The sequence below is a fragment of the Eptatretus burgeri genome, chromosome 9 (assembly GCF_056783735.1).
Source record: "Eptatretus burgeri isolate ZD-2024b chromosome 9, Ebu_testis_v1, whole genome shotgun sequence".
Lineage (NCBI taxonomy): Eukaryota > Metazoa > Chordata > Myxini > Myxiniformes > Myxinidae > Eptatretus > Eptatretus burgeri.
Window position 1 is genome coordinate 21,574,501 of NC_140969.1, and position 23,849 is coordinate 21,598,349.

Genomic DNA, 23,849 nt, shown 5'->3' on the forward strand with positions numbered 1-23,849 from the left:
GATTTAGAGAAAGAACGAGGCTTCTCTCTGGGGCAAATAACAAAACTGGGAGATAGAAAAACACAAGGGGAAGACAAGTCTGAAGACGACGATGGTTCACGAGCGGTATTTGACGATGTAGATTGTTTCAGAAGTCAAGGATGAGACAATGTGATAATTTTAGACCAAGTAATAAAAATGATCAACATGATGTGGTACGGGTGACAGGTTATTAGCTGCAAAATGTCAAAAACCCGGTTTCGTTCAACAACTTTCGAAATTTGACCTTTGCATAACCTTTAAAGGTCACAAAACAATGTTGTGGACATTAAAATGAGGAAACAGGATACGTGATATAGCTCATTGGAGTTGGTTCGTCGAAGAAGGTCGAAAACCTGGTTCGATTCCCACACCTTTGAAAATTTGACCTTTGTGGCCTTTAAAAGTCAAAGGTCAAGGATTATGACCTTTGGTGCAAAACTCCCTCTGGAACATTCCAGGAACAATATAACATCATATAGGCTATATAGTGTAGGGTCATATGTTGAAAAATCTGAGCGCATTTTTGGTCTGCCAACTGTTGTTTATATACATTTTTGTATCCTTTAGACATCCCTAAAGGATATGAAAGATGTTGGGAAGTTTTCATTTTCAGTTTTATGCCTTTTTTAACGAAACAATGCATAACCGTCAAAAACACAAAAAAAAAAATGTGAATATTTTCTATCAGTGTTTTGTTTAAGAAGTAAAGTGTATCATGTGACATATCAAATGATTGGAATGATGAGCTTTAACAATTTATGACACTTTTCAGTTATTATAGTAACAACAAAATAAATATTTGGACAAATTTGCAAAAAATAGGCAAAATATTCTACTTTATGAAACCAGTGATATATCCAATTATAGTGTAAAATATAGACATGCAAATAGAATATTTTATTCTTTGACAAATAAATCCATGATGTCATTTGTTTAGATGCATTTAGCTCTGCTGACATTAGTCAACCAGCAGAGCTTATATACACATATATCATTGCCATGAATGCATCATCTGCCCATCCATCCATCAATCGACCATCATTATAAACAAATTAGAAAAAACTAATTCTGAAACAATTTGTGCAGAATCCATTGTTTTTCAGGTAATGCAGAATTGCTGGTGGAGATGTTGACAAACTAAATGAACAAGTACAATTATTTATATATGATATTATTTCTTCAGATAAGCTGAGAAACTTTGATATAATAGAATGTATTATTAACTGCATTATAGAATGTATCTAACTGCATGGGCAGTGGTGGTTCCTAACATGAATATGTTTGTGTGTTTTAGGAAAATGGCAGAGCCACCAAGAAAGCAGCAGAAATGTGAACCTATTGATTATAAACTCTGCATTAAGTGCCAAAATGCAACTGGAGACCTGGTAACAAACCCTGAAGATGAGTCTTATGAAACCCTTCTTGACCATATACAGAAATGGGCCAGTTACCAAGATCCAGAATGTCTATCAATCAGCAACAGACTAGGTAGTGTTACAGCAGAACAGCTGAAACAATGGGGTGCTTCATGGCACAGAAACTGCTACAGAGACACAGTCAGTTCAAAAATGTTGGATGGTGCAAAAAAAAGGTATGACAAAAGTGTGGCACTAGGTGATGCAAGCCTAATCACAAAGCGTAGCAAAGGAGGAGGACGGCCATCAAAAAAGCAGACTGCAGATAAACCTAAAGTAGCTACATGTACAAGTGAGGGACAGTCTTCTAGCTCAGAACGATTCACAAGATCATCTGCAAAATCCTATGACAAGGAACTATGCTTCTTTTGTGATAAGGATGATACCAATGAGCAGCTACATAATGCATGTCCATAGAACATGAAAAACATAGAACATGAAACAGGGTACACGCGATCATCGGAAAGGATCTATCAAGGATTCATGGAGCTATGTGTGTATGGACTTAACACCTATCAGAACAGCTATGGACACATTCCTGAGCAGCTCTAAAACAAAGAGCAGTCTCACAGAGTATCTTTCAATGAAGGTACTTAACCTTTTCACCGAAAGTGAAAAATCAGTCATTGTGTCTACTAAAAATGGTGTACACTCTACTCGGCAGCAACCTGTGATGCATCTGACCACAACCCAGGCGGAAGCAGACACAATCTTGATACTTCATGCTCGAGAAGCTGCAAAGTCTCGAGGTGTAATTCACATCCTCTCACCTGACACAGACGTGTTTATTCTTGCATTACATCATTTTCCTGAACTTGGGCAGCAGACATGCATGATATTAGGAGCAGGAGAACACCAACATATAGTACCACTGAGGCCAATCTATGAAGCACTTGGGGAAGATCTGGCAGCAGCATTGCCTGGATTTCACAGTTTTACAGGCTGTGATACAACAGGAAAGTTTGCTGGGAAAGGAAAACTGACCTGCTGGAAAGTTATGCAGAAGGCTTCTCCAAACATGCTTACTGCCTTCAAAAACCTGGGCTCTACCATAACATCCACAAGAGAGACAGAAGCTGCCTTAGAAGAATTTGTTTGTCAGCTGTTCCAGCCACAGACCAAAAAAAGGATGTGGGACAGCTTCGTTGGGAGATGTTTAAGAGGTCACAGGCGGAGTCTGAAAGGTTACCACCAACTGCAGCTGTATTAAAACAGCATACCCTACGTGCCCACTATCAGGCCATGATTTGGTGTAATGACTGCAATCCACAACCCAACTTGCCACCACCAGAAAGGTATGGCTGGAGGACAGTACCTATGTTCCAATCCTAACCACTCTGAAACCAGCACCAGATGCTGTGATAGAGCTCACCAGATGTGGATGCGGAACTAGTAAATGCATAGGGGGTAGATGTTCATGCAAAAAATCTGGTCTCCCTTGCACAGAGATGTGTGCCTGTGAGGCATCACCTGAGAAATGCATGAACACAGAACCTGTCAATTTGATGATTGACAGTGATGATGAAACTGAAAGTGATGATGATGATGTTGACGACTGACTATAAAGTATTAAACTGAAATTAACTTTGTGATTTACTATAAATAGAACCAGTTATGTGTATGTCATTCATGTTGACACTAAATGTTAGCAGCTGGATGTGTAGAATCTCTAGTCGAGTAATTAAGTCGTATGGCCATATATTAGAGTGGTAGTAATTAGAGTAGAATGTGTAGTGTAGTAGGTAGGTATAGAATGTGTCATACTAGGACATTGTTTAACACATTTCAACAAACTGCATGAATATATGCACAAATGTGAATTTTCTGTAATAATCACCTTGCTTTAAGACTGCATCGCTTCCTTAAAGTATTGTCATATACAATGTAGATTAGAACCACTCACCCCTCCAGACTAATGGGAGAACTGATTTTTAACAATGCATTCCCCCCTCTGTGACCAACCACCCACTCACCCACCCACCATAAGAAAGTACTTTAGGGAAGCGATGCAGACTTATGATATGACCCTTAATACATTTAGGTATTATATAAAAAGTGCAACATAATGTTGTCTTTCGAATCACCTGGATCTATACTGGAATTGTCCCCAACTATTTTATATTTGGTAACAAGAGTTTATCATGTTTTTCCCTGAAATACACTGCAAAACAATGAGCATATAATTATAATAACTTGATATATGTATATGATTCCACATTATACAGCTTATTGTTAGTGATGTTAGTAAGTTTACATACCATCCAAGCAAAGTATATTTATCTATGTATGCAAACAATGCCTTAAAATCTATATCAAATGTCTAAAATAGTATGCTCATGTGTTTGTAGTCACTGAGAGACTCATTTTGAGGTGTCACATGCTATATTTAATATTTATGTACAAAATTAAAAAAAAAATTGAAAAAGTATACGTTTTTTTTTTAGTTAATTTAGGTTCATATCAAAATTGGGTCTAAAATTCATAAAAAGAATAAAATTAAAACTTCCCAACATCGTTGTTTTATTAGAAGGATGTCCATAGAACATGAAAAACATTAGAAACAACAGTTGGCAAAGAAAAAATACAGGATTACACATGGCCCTACACTAATATGGCATTTCGCACTCCTCGGATTATCTATACTTTGATGAAATAAGCGTAAAAACAAACTTGAAGGGGGCGCCATGGGCAAGGTGTTTGAGATAGAGCAAAAATGGTTTCAAGACTTTAGGTGGGGAATGACCTCAAGATTATGCATGAAAATATTGTTGTGGTTACCAAATTCGCAAACCACCATTCAGGTCCCTTAGGTGAGATATCTCGGTAAGTATATGTGTAGTTAGGCCCAAACCCGTTGTCTAGTGGGAATACATGTCATTTATGCGTGCTGCGACTCTTCAGGATAGCCGTTTTTCTTTTACTATCTTTATTTTGGACCAACCGCCATTGTTACCACCACCAACCACAACATCAACCACCCACCGCGGCGCCGCTTCACGTCACACCTCGCAACCGTCGCATCGCCACCGTTCTTGCGCCGCTTGTGGGTACCGGTGTTGGACTCGTGCAGGGCGCGCGCCGAACAGCGTGTACAAAACCACGGATTTTCCGCTCCAAAAACGGATCAAAAACGACACACGCCCACTTTTGTTCCGTCCAATCGGTGAGTGAGGGGCGATTTGGCCCCGCCTCCAGGGCGTTGGAGGGCGATCGCTATATGCAAATTTATGGATCAAAATGCATTCACGCCCACTTTTTCTCGGGCCAATGGGGAGCGAGGTGAAAGGTCGAAGGCAGGGGGTCAAAGATGAGAGAGTGAAGCCACGGGGCTTATATAAGCGGCTGCGTTCGTCAGTCCAGTGAGTTAAGACTTCGCAGTCGGTGGAGTTGGGAAGAAGAAGCAAGAAGGAGTTGGTCGTCGTCGTCGTCGTGTGCGTTGGAGTCGGAGCGAAGAGGACGGAGCTGTGGAGAGGCGGCGAGGGCAGACGAGGGGGTGCTCGCGTCGTGCCGGGAGCTGCACACCAGGGAGGCCGACGGCGCGACCTGGTCGAGGTGGAGACGCTCGTCGCGGGACTCGAGGCAGAGTAAAAATCCTCCTTTCCCCCGAGCATCAGCAACCCCCTCCTGTTTCCCCCCCCCGCGCTGAGATAGTGCGACCAAGGGGCCCCTTTCCCACCCCCTACCAGACACTGCCCGCGAGGCCCGCGGAGTTGAGGCACCATCGCCGCTCCGCGTCTCATCACCAGACGGGTAGGCCCGACCCGGTCTCGGCCTCAGGCCCGCCTCATCCTTGAGGGTGTTCTTTTTCTTGGTTTTGGATATGTGTTGTCGGCGCCGTCTGTGAAGTAAAATTGTATAAGTGTTGCCGTGTGCTCGCGTAATCGGTATTAGATCTGCATTGTCACATTTGCTTTTTGTGTAAAATTGCATTGTGTTTCTTTTCCTTTTCTATGTGCTTTTGGTGGAATTGAATATGTGTGCTTTCCGTTCATCGCGAATAAATGTGCTTTGTGTTGAACTGTTTCCCGCTTCGCTTCGTCATTTCTTTCATTGAATCCTCATCTTGCTTCACGTAAAGGGTTGGTAGTGGGCTGAATACGCCCGATAATTAATCGAACCGTCGAGGCCGACGATAACACCGCTCGGTTATCCCGATAGTACGGAACGGGTCGCTTAAGTGGCCCGTGTCCGAAGTCGACCTGCGGCGAGGTGCGATCGCCCGGTCTACCCTCCGTGTGGGTACTTAGGTAGGTCGAATTTGGCGAGCAACCCTATCCCACGCGGGGGCCGATTGGCTTGATCGCGGTGAGACCGAAAGGTCCACCCGTGACTGGTTCCCGGCGTTAGTCCGAGAGGGTCACGACTGGATTGTCCGTCCGGTGGGCGACGTGCCGCGATTCGAGTTACGTGGCCGTTCGCACGCCGGCGGGCGCGAATCCGCAACAATATTGTCATCCTAGCTCTCAAAGTTTGGGCGGCCGTATGATTTTTATGTCAAAATTCGCAATTTTATATGTTTTTGACCTTGGGACGAAAATGAAAAATCAGACAACGACAAGTTTTAGATATAATTCATTTTGCTATTCAAATACTGAAGAACCCATTCCATTCAGTCAATTCCCAAGGAGAAGATAGATTTTTAATCCGACTACCCCCTAAAAATGGCTATTTTTGGGGCCGTGGCTCCGCCCACAATGGGAGTAGCACGCCCTCATCCAGGAAAACACAACTAGACATTGATATCGAACAATAACCAAGTTTCATCAAGATTGGATCAAAGTCCACAGAGTTATGCTCTGGACAGACAGACACACAGACAGACAGACACACACAGACATAACGAATATAGTGGTCACTGGCTGGCGCTCGTGAACCAACTACAAAGATAGATTGCAATTGTGTGAAGCATTGCAACATGTGCAAGGTGTTGACTGGGTGATGTGCAGTGTTTGGCTTCAGCCAGACATAACGCTTTGAATTTAGACCAAAAAGTTCCATTTTTGTCTCGTCTGCCTGCAAAACGTTTCTCCACATGCCTTCAGTATGATTAAGCTGCTTTTTTGCCAACTCCATACGAGCTATGAGATGAGTCTTTTTCAGTCATTGCTTCTTTCTGCCACCTGTCCATAGAGGTGGATGGGATATTGATTTGTGAAGCTTTGTGAAGCTTTGTGAAGAGAATGGGATATTGTTGTTTGATGAACACTTACGCTCATCTCAGACGTAGAGCCTTGCAGATTTTAAAAAAGTCATTGTTGGATTTACAGTGACATCCCAAACCAGTTTCCTGCTTGTCTGCCTGCTAAGTTTTGATGGGTGACTTGATCTGGGTAGAGTCTGGGTGGTATGAAATGTCTTCCACTTCTTAATGATGGATTTCACCATACTCAAAGGGTTAATGAGTCACATTGAAATCTTGCATGGGAGGGGTCGATTTATTTATAGAATCTGAGCTGGGACATTTGAGGAATAGTCCATGGGCCCAGGCCAGAAATTCCACTTGTCGGTACCATCTAAGGAAACCAATCCTAGTTATGATTTTTGAATTGGTGTATAAATATATAGATCATATTTTGATGTGATAACCATTGCAGACTGGCAGCTTATTGGTAGTTATCATCTCTGGAATGTACCCACCCTCCGCATAATGAAAGTGAAAAGGCAAACTCAGAAACATTCACTAATGATGCAATTGCTGTTTCCACATGGGGCTAGAATGAATTGCAAACCACAAATACATGTCTGAAATGCTTTATTTATACCATCCGAATAATCCTTTCTGTCATTCCTGAAGGCAGAATTTGTTTTATGGCAGAAAGTAGCGAACAATAGGGCCTATCAAAATGTTGCTGATTAGTGATTTTCAGTACATTTTAATTTATAATATTGTCATACAAGTTCCCTGGGTAGTGCTACTGAACCGCAGTAGCTGACAACATGCACAAGTTGTATGAGGAAAATATTTATGAACATTTTACAAGTTTTTACCACAGTTAAAGGAATTGCCCTTCCCCTACCCTAGTTCCAACAAGAGTCCAAAATGTGAAATTTACGGATAACCAAAATTTTACCACGCTACTGTGGCATGTTTATGTACTATGTTTTACTCATGCATATTTGTCGCCATGAAGGTCCTTGTGATTGTGCCAAAACATTCACACCATGGATCAGTAGTCTAGTCTTCATCACTGTTATCAGCATCAGAGTCCTCGAGGTCTACAACCTCTTCCTCGACATCAGCGGGCTGGTTGCTGCAGGTTCGCAACTTGCACATGTCAGTGCACTCCAGGCTATTGGCAAGGCACGTGCAGTCTGGGAGTTTGCATGACCGTCCACACTTGCAGGAAAGCAGTTGCAACACTGCATCCGGTGCTGGAGAACCCTGCATCCACTCGATGGCCAGCTTCCCGTCATCATCAGTGGTCCATCCACAGCCCTTGGGACTTGGAACATAGGATTGGCATTGCAGACAGCGCCTCCAAATAGCAGCCTGGTAGTTTGCACGGAGGACGTGCATGAAGAGGCAGTCTTCACATGGTGGAAGCTGACTGGACTCTATCTCTCCCCGTCTGGCACAGAAGAGTTGATGTCGGAGTTCATTGACTTTTGTGGTGTTGGTAGACAGGTGGCAGGTGACATGTGGCAGGCGACCTCTTGCAGCTTCTGAAAGAGCTCAGTGGATACTTCCCATGAATGACCGAGCTGACTGAAGGCCTCTTGGTAGGTCTTATCCGACTTCATTTGCTTCAAGGCGCCCATCTTTCCCCGGCCTGCAAAGGCACTGACTGTATCACAACCAGAGAACACGTGCAGTCCAACCAGGGCATCACAGACACTGTCTCCCATCGATCTAGCAAGCTTGTCAATGTCTAGGAACCGTGTGCGGGTTTGCATACCACACTTCTGATACACGGGGCATGGGATGTCCTTATTGAAGGCAAGACACAGCACAAGGACATCTGTATCTTTGGCAGTGATCACCACAGCCTTGTACCCAGCCTCTGCTGCATGCAGAGCATGCAGAAGCATTCGGGTGTCTGCTTCCTCCTGCGTGGACTTCAGCTCTGCCACTTCCTCCCAGTGGTCCTTGGTTTTTTGTTTTTTTTTGATTTTCCCCTAAAATGTCAATATCTCAGAATGGTAAAATGGTAAAAATGCAAAATACATACACTAAGCTGCTCTTCTGGAACGGTTATCACATATTGAAATAATCATAAAGTCCCTACCAATAACTTAGTAGCCCTAAAGTTTGGTTTCCTCAGATGGTACCGATATATGCCTGGGCCCATGGACTAGGAGTGCTGCACCACTCAGGTGTGGAGCGACCTGTGTTATTTATCAGGGCACACCTTGCGCTCCTGCCCACAGAGTTATGCGAGCAAGATGAGCGCCTCTGTGGGTGGGGGTGAGGATGTTGCCCCAGCACCAACTAAGGTGCCAGAGGTTTCGGTCCACCCTGCCATAGTGAGAAACGTGTGGAGGAGAGAAAAGGAGAGGGAGGGACGACTAAAGAGGAGACAGCGAGCAATGATGGAGATGCGGCAACATCGAACGTTGGCTTCGAAGTGAAGGAAACAGGTCCCTCTAGGCGAAAGGTGGTTGCTCCGGTAGTGGAGACGGAGGGAGCAGCCTCAATTTGGAAGAGCCTGCTACTGGAGGAAGAAGGAGCCAGCTCCTCCTCCGGCTACGAGGATGTGGACCAAGACGGTTGGAAAGGCTAAAAGCGCCAGAAAAGGGGCCGGGATAAAGGGAAGGCTCCCTCAAGCAAGGCTGCATGGCCCATTTATAAAAGGTGTGTGCACAAGGAACAAAACCCTCTCAGGACTGACTATGCGAGTCAGAAAAGTCTTCATTTACAGGAAATGTTCTGAGATGGCTGACGGAGACTCCCTCTTCCCTCCCCTCTCCCCCATCCGTTCCAGTGCCAGTTCCCATTCCCATTCTCGCTCTCGCTCCCTGAAGAGGAGTTCCCTCCCTCTCCAGTTTGAGCCCCTTTCAGGTGCTGTGGAGGTGATGGGGATCTCTATGGTCAAGTGACAGTTTGGTTCATGATAGACTTTTTGATTTTGGGTTTCCTTTTAGCTTTTGATTTCTTATTCTTTAATTTCTTCTTCTGATTTCTTCTCCTTTGATTTTGCCACTTTTCTTCATTTCTTCACCTTTGACTTTCTCTTCTTCTTTAATTTTCTCTTCTTTAATTTCCTGTTGGATTGTGATTTTTTTTGTTGTGATTTCCTTGATTCTTGCTTGATTTCTTGTTTTGATTTATTGTGGAGATTTTTTTTAAAAATAAAAAATGGCAGAGCCATAAGGTTCCATCTGAGGTGCCACTCTGCACCCTGTTGTTTATCTTGGTGTTTTTATTTCCCCCATCTTGTCCTGTTTTTCTTATCATTTCTGTCCTGTTAGTCCTGCGTTTTTGTTCGTCTTTCCCTTCCTGCTTTTCCCCTGGCCTTCCTCCTGTCTGGTAAGCTTCGCCCACCAGGCAGGAAGGTAGCCTCATGCTTCACACCTTTTTCAACTGGTTTCCTGGCTGATTTGGTGGTTGAGGCCCACTCCGAATGAAGGTCATGACGGTCCACTTCTACAATGAGAGTGTAACTGATTATGATGTCCGTTATTGGTCGTCTCGATATATGGATGTTAAGAGACTATTGTGGTTAATCTGAAATGGTTTGGGTATATGGACTGGGGCTCAGCAGTAATGTGTTAAGCTTTGGGTCAAGGAGGTGGCACAGTCACCCACATCCCTAATGGGATCATCATTGGAATGGACAGTGACCAGGTATTTAACGTGGGACAGCCAAAAGTATGCCGCAGGAGTGGTCAACTCAAACACCTTTGTTTCTGCGTGCAAAGCACAATTTTGCACCCAGTATGGACAGTTGGGACATTTGAGGGAACACTGCATCACCCAGGTGCAGTGCAACCTCTGTGGTGTACTGGGGCACACCTTCCACTCCTGCCCACAGAACTACGTGAGCAAGATGTGTGCATCTACGGGCAGGGGTGGGGGGGGTGTTGTCCCAGGAATGATGGAAGGTGTGGGCCTGGTGTGTTGTTCCCCCTCCCCACAGAGGAGGTGGAGCAGTGGGTGGGAGAGGAGAGGAGAGGAAGGAGGAGAGCAGGGAGGAAGCTGCAGTCCCTTTCCGCTAGCAGCACAGAAGCTGGATGTGGTTACGTCGAGTGCTGGGCCCATTGAGAAGGGACGGGAGCACATTGCGGAAAAGGTGGTTGCTCCGGTGGCGGGGTCCGAGGAAACGACCACCATTCAAGAGACCACGCCACCGGGCTTGGAAAGCGATGGCTCCTCTGAGGAGGCAGAGATTGACACAGCAGAACTGACAATGAATAAGCGTCAGAGGAAGGCCCGAGTGGCCAAAAGACTGCGTGCCCTGAGCAAGGTTCCACAGGGAATTTATTGACACGAACAGCCGTGAAGAAGCCTGTGGGACATAGAGCGTCCACCCCCCCCCCCAGCCCCACAGGGAATTTATTGACAATGAACAGCCGTGAAAAAGCCTGTGGGACATAGAGCATAAGACAACCAATCTGGGGTCAGCAGAAGAGGGACACAACGTGGCTGAATATGGGAAAGGTTCCCTGAGTCATCACTCACCAGGTCCTTCCCGATCCCGTCCTCGCTCCCGAAGATGGAGCTCCCCACCCCTCATTTTTCACCCCCTCCAAGTGAAGCATAGGCATTGGGACTCAAAAGGTTGGGATAATTGTTTTGTTTGTGCCTTTTCCTTTGATTTCTTCTTCTTCTGCTTCTTCTTCTTCTTTCATATCTGGTCTTCGATTTTGATTTACTGATTTTTGTCTGATTTTTATCTTGCCAAAACGAAGTTTTTGCAAGATATGTTAGTCAGCTTGTATGCTTTTTTTGTCCAATCACGTATAAATAATTCTGCAGAGCACAGTTATCATTGGAAATTTTTGTAACTTTGCATATCAGAGGCCTATAGAGGTCCCTTTCAGCGCATAAAATTTTCAAGGTCAAGGTCAAGGTCACTTTGTCGCAAATCAGGGGAGTCGACGAAACCCTTATTTTTTTGAGTAATTTTGATCGGATCGTCTTCAAACTTCATGGGAATATAGTTCATGGTCTGGCACTCAGCTGATTAATTTTTGGTGGCGATTGGCCTTGACCTTCATGGTTAGCACCTGAGGTCAAATTTTCAACTTTTAGGAACCATATCGTGTAGTACCTCAAATTGAACACCTCGATGAGTGCTTTCTAGATATGTCAAGCTTGAGAAATTATGACGTCATTTGGTGACGTTACGAGGCAAACGCATATTTTTCATGGTTACTCTAGAACGATTCTCATCGGAATCTCTCGTAGGCAGATATTCCTCAAGGAGTCGCTCCTGGTGGATAGCAGCTCTGTTCACCTCAGTGTGACCTTAAAGAAGTCACACATGGTCACCTTTTGGCAAGATACGGGTCACCCTGCGGGTGACATTGGTTTATTTTGTTGTTGTTCGATTTCTAAGTTTTGATTTCTTGATTTTCATGTTTTGATTTGAATGACTTTCTTGTTTGATTTTTATGTAATAAAAAAGGTGTGGCTGCAAACCATGTTTCTGTCTGCACTGTCGCTGATGATTCACCAAGTGATGAAACCGGTCCAACAGCTGAGGGGGTGTGTTGCATCGGGATGATCATGCATGTACTATTTTATGAATGTCTTTATAGCTGTGGAGGAACTCTGGGAAGGGTTTGAAATGGCAAAAGGCTTACCTTCGGTAGCCTTTCATGGTTGCTTTAAACAGCTTTTTCAGCTCAAAGAGCATGGGAGGAGTCCATATTGTTGTGGGCCTGGGGTCGGTGGTGAGGAACGGCCGCCAGGTGGAGCAGTAGAGCCGTCTCCCACCGAACACCCAGAATTGCAGGTCGTAACCTTCGGACAACTCCGAAGGTCACAGGTCACTTAAGGACCATGCTCGCCAATTCTCTGACGGCGTGGGGGAAGGGGTAATCGCCAAATTTCAATATACCTAAGTACCCACGTCGTCAAATTACCAGGGAAGTCACACCCTCAACGGATTCTGTCAAACCGGGTCGCTCTAGCGACCTCAGTCCGGTGTAACCGAGTGGAATTACCAAAGTCCGTCGGTCCAAACGACAACCTACAGCCTAATCGGCTTACTGGTTCTCAAGCACGAACCGTCCTGGGTCAATAATAGAAAGCACAACAACGAGCTGGTACATTGAACAATTGGGGGGTTTATTTATAATGGTGTGGGGGGGGCAGAAAAAGAGCAGAGTTAAATCGACTATCAAGAAGGAATGCAAGTAATGTACAAGGCACTTAAACAATTGCTACTTATCAGACTGGCGCCACACACACACACACACACACACACACACACACACACACACACACACACACACACACACACACACACACACACACACACACACACACACACACACACACACACACACACACACCCAAAAAAATGGTGGCCGCGGCCTTTATTTGGCCCTTCAGCTCGGGAGGGAAGGCGAGATGAGGACAAGAGCCTGCACTTGCACCTGTCCACCTCGTGCGGTCTGGTCGAGCTTGTCTGGTGGCGGGACTCAAACCTACCGCCTCAACGCAGCACCAAGCACCAGGGACGAGGGATAGAGCGACGAATGCCAGCCAGCACGAAGGCGGACAAGGCAAGAGACGACGAGGCGACAGGCGATCAAGGCTGGAAAAGCTTCCACGGATCAAACGACACCAGGCAAGGCAGACCCAGACAGAACGCGCCGATGCTCAACCTATCTCTCTCGTGGGGTGGGGTGATCGGAATTCTGTGGTAATCTTTTCCCTGATTGGACAGGGTTTCGTCGAGTGATGTCTGTCCCCCTCTGATTGGACAGGGGGAAAAACCCTGCCTTTTAGGGGTGGAGTTGGAGCTGAGGCGATGAGCCTCCTGATTGGATGAAGGGCAAGCCCTTGCCCTCGTGGGCGGAGTCGGCTCTGGAGCGAGGGGTCCCACCCACGCCCGCAGCCAGCAACACGTGTGTTATGGCGTCGGGTTGAGTGAGGGATGGTGCCACTGTTGTTGTTGTTGTTGTTGTAAAAAAATCCTGACTAAAAAATAAACCCGCAGCACACATGAAATTCCCATTAGACATAAGGGACAGGACCCTAACTATAAACACATACTTATCGAAATAACTGAACTGCGGGGACTCTGGCTGTCTGTGTGCAAAAGGCTTCCAAATTCGTAACAATATAATATATACAATATACATATATATTAGCAGCGGTACCCGGTGTTGCCGGGCAAAGTCGGGTCCCTCTTCCTACCCCACCCCACCCCCTGAGATGTGAATTCATCGATATGGCTGAAAGAAGTGATGCTATAGATGTTTATCCTCATCGCCATGTAATGAATCTGGGGTATGTTCAGTTACCTAGTTCCTTGTAGAGTGCTTGCCAAGTGACTTTAGCACTCCATGAGAAACCGTTGATGAGGAACGGCGAGCTTGGAAAGCGCTACAGGGGCAAATCCAGGAATTGGGTAGGGGGGGGGGGTTCCAAATCACAGAAAATCTCAGTCATATGAACGTTATGAAAACTCTATTGCAGCTTTCAAATAAATGCACATTCACATATTCTTTGATATGCATGTATTGTGCAAAAAGATATAAAAGTTAATCAATGTAATATTTAAATGCATAACTAAAAATAAAATAGTTTGAATTCAATAAACTTCAAGTTTCAATCTTAAATATCATGACTCGTGAGACCGACCTGAGTGATAGTAGTGCCTATATGACATACTAGCAAGTATATGACATACTAGAAGGAGTTCTGGGTGACCAGGGAACCCCTGGGTTTGCCACTGTAATGGTAAATATTTTTTGTTGGGGGGGGGGGTTCTGGAAATCAGGAAACCCCCTTGGATTTGCCACTGCGCTCGCTAGCTGCTTGATGACGGAATACAAACCTGAACATCTCAACAGCATACAGTACATACAAAACACTGACAAAAGGATTTTTTTTTTAATTATAGATTTCAAATATTGATCATAACGATTTCCGTTGTAATGAAAACGTTCCTTGTTCAGTTTTAAAATGTACATAAACTCAGAGGTGATGAGTGTATGAAAGTGGACGTGTGTATTTTGTTATGATGATGATATGCTAGGTGGTCATATTTGAGCCATAGTTGCATATTTAATCAAGAGTCAATAGTTGTGTATTAATCAGCTGTCAGGATTCAAACCTTGTTTTAAAATGTTGCTTTAAATGTTCCATGTTGCCCAACTGTTTTTGGACAGCGCCCAACTGTTTTTTTGGACAGCCTTTATCACCCTTCCTGTTTTTCTGCGGCAACGTGCCCTTAACGTGCCCTTAGAGGGAACTGTTCCTTCAGTGTATGCTGCCCACACATTCTTATTCTTAGTCATCACTAGAGTTTCGCCTTTGTTATCAGCAGGTGCCAGTGTAGGAGTGTAGGAGGCTTGGAAAGTCGTTAGTTTGCAAGATAAACTGTTGGGTTGCATATCTGAGAGTTGTGTAGGCGGCTTGGAAACTGTTGGTTTGCATATCTGAGAATTGACCGATTCAACTTCCCCTAGGGCCCCGAGGGAGGGGGGAAAGAAGCCCACTGCCACATTTATTTCTTTATCCCTAAGCACACACTTTTAGTCCACACCCAGTTCTGCTTTTGTGTGATTATATATATATATGATGGTTTTGAAGCATAATCTCAATGTGATTCGGAGGTGCCTGACTGAAGGGTCACTGAGTCACATTCCGCATGCGTGTGGTCTTCGGAAATAAAACGTGTAATTCGAGGATCCTCATCTGACTCTGTCATCTTACTCGGCCGGGTCGAGAGTCATAACAATTGGTGACAAGGATGGGATTCGACTTATGCTGGCGGTGTGGACGGTGGGACTCCGCTTGGTGTACAGCGATCACAAGGGTTCAGCTAAAAGGTACGTGATGATCGCATGTAGGGCACATAAAATACGGAGCCCCAGTTAGACGAGCGCTGTACACTTTGTGGGCAGCGCCCCGCCGGACGCAGCTCTAGGATCTGCTCGAATCAAGAACTGTAACGGTAAAAACATATGAGGTGATTCGAATGCGGTTTATCTGAAGAGCACAAGGGGGGGGGGGGGCTGGCAGGCAGTGTTATTGGAACCTGGAAGGGTAGAGGATAAAGGTATCCGTGTGAAATAAGGAGGGAACAGGTTGGAATCCTGTACCATAGAGAGGGAAGGTTGGAGGCCTTCATTGGGATTTGAGGCTTAAGGCGGATGTTTGAAAGGGATCTCGGTCCCGACGTAAAAGGAGAAACGATTTGCAGCTATTAGGCGGTTGATAAGATAAGAACAAAAGATGTGGAATAAATCTTCAAAGAACGAGAAGATACCAAAAGGAACAACATTGAAAGTTATCAGTGACAAATATGGAATCGATAATGTAAAGGGAATACAGGACTGGGTGAAGTGGACCGCGGGGAGAAAAGATCCCTTTCCGCTGAATGGATCCTTAGATCCAAAGATATTGAACACAGTGAGTAATGCGCTGACAGAGGGCAAAGCAGAAGGCCCGAAACAAAGTGGACAACACTGGAAAGCGTTGGCCGCGTGGCTAATGGAGTCGCAAGTCGAGACAGAGCATAGGCGACTCGGACTAGAAGGGCTGTGAACCAACGAAACATGCAAGACGAGGAACGACAAGGGAAACCAAAGCAAGCACTAGACCAGCTAACGGAAGTTAATACACAGGGAGAGGACAAACAGAAGGAACTGGAACAAGCGCTAGCGCAGCTGACGGAGGTCAAGATACAGAGTGAGGAGAGACATGAGAAGTTGAAACAAGCGTTAGCACATATAGCAGAAATCAACGACGACATAGACCGAAAGACGACAACACGACTTGGGACGACAAAAGGAATTTACCCCGTCTTAGGGGTGGACGGAGCAAGAGGAGGGACCGACATTCACCAGTTCCCCATGATGCAAGCGGCAGGGGGAGGTTGGGTTTGGAGATCATGGACCCCACAAGACATTAGGGGAGTAAAAGCTAGCATGGAAGAATGCATAAAGAAAAACCTAAGAAGGGCAATTCAGATATTACACGACCAGATAAAAATGCAGGGGGCAACCAGGACGGACATAGGGTTTATCTGCACTGCTGTGCTGCCTAGCGCGGTTTTGAGCCCGCGTTCGGCAGAATGGGGCGTCAAACGAGAAGGAGAGGAAGATACCACTTTAAACTGATATTACCCAGAGGGAGCCGACCGAGAAGCACAGGCAGTGTACAGGGGTAGGGTACAAGCCCTGATGGAAGAACTTGCGACGGAGATGGCCCCAAGGGTAATGGATTGGCAGGCAATACAGGATGTTACACAGAATCCCAAGGAATCACCTGCGGAGTACAAAGCACGACTGTATGAACAGATCGAACTGCACTCGGGATTTAATAACATAGCACAGACGATGGTACACTGGAGAATGGTCCCATCCCAGCCTAGGCTGGATGTTGCCAAGCTCAGGGATGAGAGAGTAGCTGAGGAGTTTGCGAACAGGCTGAGTGGACACTTGGGGGGTCTGGGTGCTTTGGGGGGTCCTGAAGAGTTGTGGAGCGCCTTCAAGACCACCGTCCTTGATGTTGCCGGTGGATGCCTTGGAGCTCACCGCAGGGCAAAGAAGAATTTTGTCTCTCAAGGGACACTGGATACCATTGACCAGAGTCGCAGGGCCAGGCTGAATGGCAGAGCTGAGCTGTTCAGGGAGCTGAGGCGTAAAACTGCACGTGCACTGAGGGTGGACAAGGAGGCCTATGTGCGAGGAATCTGTGAGGGGGTAGAGCATCACCTGTGGACAGGTGATTCTCGTCCCGCTTACAGGGGAATTCGCGCATTACGTTCATCCAAGCCCATCCCTCGGAGCACTACAGTTCGAGCAGAGAGTGGTAGGCTCTTGACAGAGGAGTCTGAAGTGAAGGCCCGCTGGGCCGGTTACTTTGAGCGGTTGTACCAGGCTGATCCCCCAACTGTCGAGTTGGACGTCAAGGGTGTTACAATCCCTGTTGCTGACCCTCGAATCAACTGTGGTCCACCTACGCTTGTGGAAACACGGGCTGCGGTGAACCAGTTGAAACGGGGCAAAGCTCCAGGGATCTGTGGCATCCATGCCGAACTTCTCAAGGCTGGTGGAAATGCTGCACTCGTGTCGTTGCATGCAGTTTTGTGCTCTGCCTGGAACACAGGCATCATCCCAACTGACTGGAAGAGGGGCCTTGTTGTCCCTCTTTGGAAAGGGAAGGGTGATCGCCAAGACTGCAACAACTACCGAGGGGTGACGCTGCTCTCAGTGTCGGGCAAGGTCTTTGCTCGGATAATTCTCGATAGGGTTCGCCACCATCTGCTTGAGCACCAGCGTCCAGAGCAGTCAGGCTTTACACCAAAGAGGTCAACGATTGACCGTATCCTTGCACTTCGTGTCCTCACCGAACGCAGACGAGAGTTTCGGCAGGGGCTGCTTGCAGCCTATGTTGATCTCTGTAAAGCGTTCGATTCAGTGAATCGGGATGTCCTCTGGAGGATTCTTGGTCTTCGTGGGGTGCCACCAAAACTGATCGATCTGATGTCTGAACTCTACTCTGGTACTGAGAGTGCTGTGAAGTGTGGTGGTACCATCTCTGACTTATTTCCAGTTGTTACTGGAGTTCGTCAGGGATGTGTACTTGCCCCCACACTTTTCAGCACTTGTATGGACTGGATTCTAGGGAGGATGTCGGAGAGATCAAGTTGCGGTGCGTCATTTGGGAATGTCAAGATCTCGGACCTTGACTTTGCAGATGATGCAGTCATCTTTGCAGAGACTTTAGACATCCTCTTGGGGGCCCTCGAGGTGCTGAATGAGGAGTCGGAGCCGTTGGGATTACGGGTTTCTTGGGTCAAAACTAAGATCCAGGCTTTCGGTGACATCTTGGATGCTGCTGTCCTGTCTGTGTCTGTTTGTGGTGAGGATGTTGAGGTCGTGGAGAGATTCACTTACCTTGGCAGTGATATTCATGTCTCTGCTGGCTGCGAGTCAGAGGTCAATAGACGTCTGGGTCGGGCCTGGGGAGTCATGGATTCACTGGATCATGGGGTGTGGCGCTGCCGGTACCTGTGCGGGAGGACGAAAGTCCGAGTCTTCAGGTCCTTGGTACTTCCAGTCTTGCTCTATGGGTGCGAGACTTGGACTCTGACCAAGGATCTGAGACGGAGACTTAATTCCTTTGGTACCAGGTCTCTTCGGAGAATCCTTAGCTATCGCTGGTCGGATTTTGTGTCCAACGAGCGGTTGCTGAGAGAGACTCGGATGAGATTTGTTACCTGCATAGTCCGTGAGCGTCAGTTGCGGCTGTATGGACATGTGGCTCGTTTTCCTGACTCTGATCCTGCTCACCAGATTCTCTCAGCGAGGGAGTCTCATGAGTGGAGGAGGCCAGTGGGTCGACCACGTGCCTCATGGTTGCAACAGGTTGACCATCATCTCAAGGAGATGGGGATGGGCCTGGCATCTGCCTGGGGGATGGCCAGACGGAGGCCCCTGGAGTACCGGCGGAAAGTGGACGCAGCGACGTGCTGTTCTGGCACATGCTCCCATACCTGGCCTGACCTGACAGACGCCCCTCCATTTCCTGAACACTATGTTTGTAGATGGCCTGTACGACGAAGTAAGGCGAGAGGTGAAGGCGGACATGCCAGGGTGAAAAACGGCTGAAGTGGATGCCGTGTTTAAAAGGGCGAGACAAGCCTGGCAGAGTCTAAGAGAAGAGGAAAGGAGGGGAAAGAAAGATGCCAAAGCTCTGGTTGTAAGGAACCTCGAATTGAAGAGCCGTAAATACGAAGAGAGGGAAGGAAGGCCTCACTGGAACAATCCAGATTGGGAACCCCAGTATGAAGCCGAACGGGACCAGCGGAGACCTTGGAACTGAGAGAATGAGCCGCAAAGACAGGGAGAATGCTTTAACTGCGGTAAATACGGGCATTGGAGCCGGGAGTGCAAGGCACCGCCGAAACAACGAGGCTGGGGCTCACGGCCACCACAACAGCAGGAGAGACCAACAGTGCCCCCAAGAGAATATGAGAGGCGAGGGGAAGCAGCGGAAAGAAACTATTGACATGAGGACACCGTGGTGGCTCAGCAAAGAGAAATGCGCAACGTAAGGGAATTGACCATGACCTTAATCATAGAGGGGAGACAAGTAACATTCCTGGTGGACACAGGGGCCACCCGGTCAACACTAAAACAAGGAGAGATAAAGAACCTGCCACTCTCAGGCGAGTCAGTGGGTGTGGTGGGGGTTTCGGGACGGAGAGAGGATATCCCGATTTCGGACAAATTCCAAATTGAAGTAGGTCCCCTGTGGGGAGAACATGCATTTTTGGTAGCTAAACACACCCCGATGAATTTGTTAGGAAGAGATTTGTTGTGCAGAATGGGATGTACGATAACGTGCAAGCAAGACGGAGTCTTCATAGATGCTCAATTAGCATTGCAAGAGGAAGTAATGACCCTCATGATGACCGAACTCGGACCGGTAGTTTATTGGTTGCGAATTGTGTCACAAGAGGGAAGAGATAAACTGACTAGGGATTGGGAAAGTGCGAAAAGATTGTGGGAGGTAGGGGAATGGTTGCGTAGCAACGACATTGAGTTGAAAGAAGTGGAACTGCCTTTGCACTGTACGGTCTATTATGACGAAACAGGGCAGGATTTTGATTACTCGGAGAGAGTACATGAAGAGTACGCCGCCACACGCACTTTAATGACAACCGCTTTGTGGATCGGAAAAGAGGGAGCGGCAATGGAGGTGGAACTAACCGCCAAGGAACGTGAGCTAATGAAGCACAGAGAAGGACTTACCCCGCACGTCTCAATGGTGGTCAGTAAAGGACATAGTGCCGGAGAATTGGGAAGAATGATGACCAGATTGAGATGCGCCCCGGAACCACTAGAAAGGGATAGTGAAATCCAGAGCACTTTACAGGCCATTCAACGGGGGGGTGGATGGAAGGTATGCTTGCCTGATCAGATTTTGACATGTATGCTAGAAAGACATGAGATGAACAGTGAAAGGCCCCGCCGCCAGGCCAACAGAGAAACGAGAACGGAGGAAAGATTACAGGAAGTACCTGTCGAACTATGGACACGACATCTGAATGATGTGGGCAGAGTGCTGGCCGCAACGCCCGTGTCCATCCAGATAAAGGAGGGGAAACCCCTGCCTCGAGTGACTCAATACCCGTTGCGCAAAGAGGAAATAGAGGGGATCACTCCGGTGATAGCATCGTTACGCGACCAAGGGGTGATAATACCAACTAAAAGCCAATGTAACACACCAATCCTGCCGGTGGAGAAGCCCGGGGGAAACAAATGGAGGTTCGTACAAGATCTGCGGGCAGTGAATAAGTGTGTGAAAGCGTCCTTTCCCATGGTGCCACACCCTGTTAAGATACTGTCAGGGGTGCCGTCCACTGCAACGCACTTTTCCGTAGTAGATTTGTGCTCGGCGTTCTTTAGCATACTGCTAGCCAAGGAGTCGCAACACTTGTTTGCCTTTAGCTACAATGGACAACAATGCACCTGGACTATACTCCTCAAGGGTTCTGCGATAATCCAACGCTCTTCTCACAGGCTTTGAAGGAGGACTTGGAGGACATAGAGCTCCCGGAAGGATCAGTAATGATACAACATGTGGACGATCTGTTGGTATACTCGGACAATCAAACGAAATGTGAAACGGATACTGTAGCGCTGTCAATAGCTCTCACCCGAAAGGGCCACAAAGTCAGCAAAGACAAATTGCAGTTCTCGCAGCCAAGAGTGACGTATTTGGGACATATACTCGAGCAGGGGCAGAGAAGCCTCGGAGCTGAACGGGTGGAGACAATCCTAGAGCACCCAAAACCCACTACATTGCGACAATTATGGCGGTTCCTCGGGATGACGGGGTACTGCCGGCAGTGGATACCTGATTATGCAGTTCGGGCGCGATCACTGCGAATCAATAGATCACCGTGATGGCGAAGGAAGCCGAAGGTTTGGGTATTAACCAGAAACTACACTGTCCGTATCACCCTCAGTCAGCAGGGGCAGTAGAAAGGGAGAACCAAACTCTAAAGCAGACGCTTTGCAAACTCTGCGAGGGCCAGTCAATGCCCTGGCCGGAAGTACTGCCGATCGCGCTCATGAAAATGCGAGCAACAAATAATGCCACGAGGGGGCTCTCGCCCCACGAAATAATAACGGGACGTCCGATGCAGTTACCGGCCTCGGCTCCGCCAGATATGGGAGATTGGGATTTGTCATGCATGACCGACGGAATGATGAATTATTGCAGGACACTCACTGCTACCATTAGGACCTTTCACTCGCAGGTACAAGAAGCGTTGCCGATACCTGCTGGAGACCTGTTACATGATTTCCAACCCGCTGAACGAGTTTGGGTGAAAGAGTTCCTGCAGAAAAACGCCCGGCAACCCAAGTGGACCAGACCCTACACTGTACTTTTGACCACGCTCTCCGCCGTCAAAGTGAGAGGTAAGAGTGCATGGATACACCACTCACACTGTAAACGAGCACCCAAGGAGGCTGCCGAAACTAGGGAACCGGAGGAGGTAACCCCATAAGAGGTTCTGGCAGTGTCCGATTCAGTCTTTTACCGAGATAGTGAAGACGACGACGAGGTGGAAGACGTGATATCTCTACAGGGACCCCCTCCACCGCCACCAAACCAAGACGGAGCCGGCCCGGCAGGACAGGGTGAGATAGTGCGGGAAGGCCCACTGCAGGCAGAGCCAGGCGCCCCGCCAGACCCGGGACCGGAAAATGTAGACAACAGAGACCCTGGGGTACCGGAGCTAGAGCCAAATGCCCCGCCAGACGCGGAACCGGAACCCGAGCTGGACACCCTGCCGAACATGGAGCAGGCAGGTATAGATGACAGGAACATTGTAATACCAGAGACAGTGACAGGACCTTTGACGACACAACATGCAACTCCTGGTGCTGACGATACTCCTTTGCGGGGGTGGCCTGTCACTAGACAACAAACTGACAGCCTCAGACCCCAGGAACCATACACGCCTCCTAAACCTCGACCACAAAAGGGGAAGCGGGAGTGATTTAACAACATCTTTACAGCGAAGCAGGAGAGAAGTACCCAAAGAGGCGACAGCAAGTACATATGCAAAATTTGGGACAACCCATAACCAGGAGTTAGACACAGTAAGAGTCTTTTCAATTAACCGCACCCAACCTTTTTCTTCAATGGTTCCGCGCACACGACACAGTGAGAGGATATTGATACAACCTCAACAACTCATGGAGATACCTGCATCCTGGCGGATGGATCTAGTGACTTGCTAGAACGACACAAGGGCCTTATAGCCATCCTATGGTACCACCACATAGCAGAGCAGGATCTCACAGTGGCGAAGCAAGTAAAGAACCAGAGAGGACAAAAGGGGTCCTACACCAGACAAGGATATGAATGGGGCCAGCACGCAAGTCTGATAACTAGAATTCCACAAGTACCAGATGACACAATGATGGAATACTTTTGCCGCGTTCTATGGAGCAACCAAACAGGACGGAGTAGTTGGGTACACTTCAGCGTACACAGAAAGGGGCCGCCAACAAGGCCCCCGAATACCTTTGTAGCCCTGACCACAGAGATAGCAAACATTGAGAACCGGAGTGAGTGCTGGGTGTGCCTTAAACCACCATCTGGCCTCGTGACCGGACTTCCTCTTTTCGTGCTACCATTAACCATCTTCAATCATAGAACCGGACCAGTGGAAGGACTCGAAGCTAAGTCCTCAGCCCATGGTTACACACAACGGGTCTATGCAGGGAAGAATCCGAGTGCCAATGTAATGGTGGTGCCATCTCCCCTATGGGTAGAAAACACCAGGGGAGCGGTCCGTTTTACAGGACAGGGAGCAAACAGCATGGGGAAGTCAGAGTGCGAGATTCAACTTCCCCTCCCGAAATCGGCTGACCAAGAAGTCATCGCTGTTAACCCGGACACCCAGGTGGAGGAGCAAGTAATATTCACAATAAAAGCAGCCTTACATCATGACAACGGAATGATCCCGCCAAAAGGCATTCACTTAGTCTGCGGGGACAAAGCTTACCCCTACCTTCCAAAAGGGTGGGAAGGGAGTTGTTATTAAGCTTCAGTGTTTCCGGATCGCAGGATTAAAACCACTTTTCACCACACCACCTCACAACCACAGTACCGACGCAGCGCATCAGGAACGATGGATCCAGAGGGATGGGCCGGTGTATCAACGCGCTTGGGGGTTATCAAAGGCACCTGGTGGGAAAAGGCTATTTGGCCTTTTCATGCCACATGCTGGTACTACTATTAATAGCATTAGGATAGAT

At 47.3% G+C, this 23,849-nt stretch overlaps 1 long non-coding RNA gene across 1 annotated transcript in view; it reads left to right on the top strand.

The window, feature by feature from the left end:
* Positions 1-12,857, top strand: part of LOC147019682 (uncharacterized) — a 22,244-nt gene extending 9,387 nt beyond the window's left edge. Inside the window, exon 2 of the long non-coding RNA XR_015061488.1 lies at positions 1,316-12,857. This is a non-coding gene — a long non-coding RNA (uncharacterized LOC147019682). The remainder of the gene's footprint in view (positions 1-1,315) is intronic.
* Positions 12,858-23,849: the final 10,992 nt, after the last annotated feature.